This window comes from Apium graveolens, chromosome 9 (genome assembly GCF_009905375.1).
Source record: "Apium graveolens cultivar Ventura chromosome 9, ASM990537v1, whole genome shotgun sequence".
Lineage (NCBI taxonomy): Eukaryota > Viridiplantae > Streptophyta > Magnoliopsida > Apiales > Apiaceae > Apium > Apium graveolens.
The window spans coordinates 102,508,479-102,509,790 of record NC_133655.1 but is presented as its reverse complement, the minus strand read 5'-3'; positions in this window follow the sequence as shown (position 1 = coordinate 102,509,790).

The following is a 1,312-nucleotide window of genomic DNA, read 5'->3' as shown; positions in this document are numbered from 1 at the left end:
TGAAGGAGGTGGTGAAGAAAGAAATTCTAAAATGGCTAGATGCAGGCATCATTTATCCTATTTCTGACAGCTCGTGGGTGAGCCCCGTACAATGTGTACCTAAAAAGGGAGGTATCACTGTGGTCGCAAATGAAAAGAATGAGCTCATCCCTACTCGAACAGTTACAGGATGGAGAGTATGCATGGATTATAGAAAATTGAATAAAGCCACAAGGAAGGATCACTTCCCTCTTCTATTTATTGATCAGATGCTTGACAGATTGGCGGGTCATGAGTATTTTTGTCTTCTGGATGGTTATTCCGGGTATAATCAGATTTGTATTGCACTAGAGGATCAGGAAAAGACTACCTTCACTTGTCCATTTGGCACATTTGCTTTTCGCAGAGTTTCGTTTGGGTTATGTGGCGCCCCGGCCACCTTTCAGAGATGTATGATGGCTATATTCTCTGACATGATTGGAAATAACGTCGAAGTGTTCATGGATGACTTCTCCGTCTTTGGACACTCATATGATGAATGTTTGAATAATCTGCGCGCCATACTCAAAAGATGCGTGGAAACTAATTTGGTGCTCAATTGGGAGAAATGTCATTTTATGGTGCGTGAAGGCATTATACTTGGGCATAAGGTCTCTAGCAAGGGTCTGGAGGTGGACAAGGCCAAGGTGGGAGTCATTGAAAATCTTCCCCCACCTAATTCTGTGAAAGGAATCCGTAGTTTTCTTGGTCATGCGGGTTTTTATCGGCGATTCATCAAGGACTTTTCAAAGATATCTAAGCCGTTGTGTAATTTGCTTGAGAAAGATGTGCCTTTCAAATTTGATGATGAATGTTTGGCAGCATTCGAGACTCTCAAGAAGAGTTTGATCACTGCACCAGTTATTACAGCACCAGATTGGACAGAACCGTTTGAGATTATGTGTGATGCAAGTGATTATGCGGTAGGTGCAGTTCTGGGACAGCGCAAGAAAAATCTCTTCCATGTGGTCTACTATGCGAGTAAGACCTTAAATGGTGCCCAATTGAACTACACCACTACTGAGAAGGAGCTTTTGGCTATAGTCTTTGGTTTTGAGAAATTTCGATCTTATCTGCTTGGTACGAAAGTAACAGTATTCACTGATCATGCAGCTATTCGCTATCTGGTTTCCAAGAAGGATTCGAAGCCGAGACTCATTCGTTGGGTGCTTTTACTTCAGGAATTTGAGTTAGAGATCAAAGATAGAAAAGGTACTGAGAATCAAGTAGCTGACCATCTCTCTAGGTTGGAGAATCCCGATTCTAATTCACAAGATAGGACGTTAGTCAATGA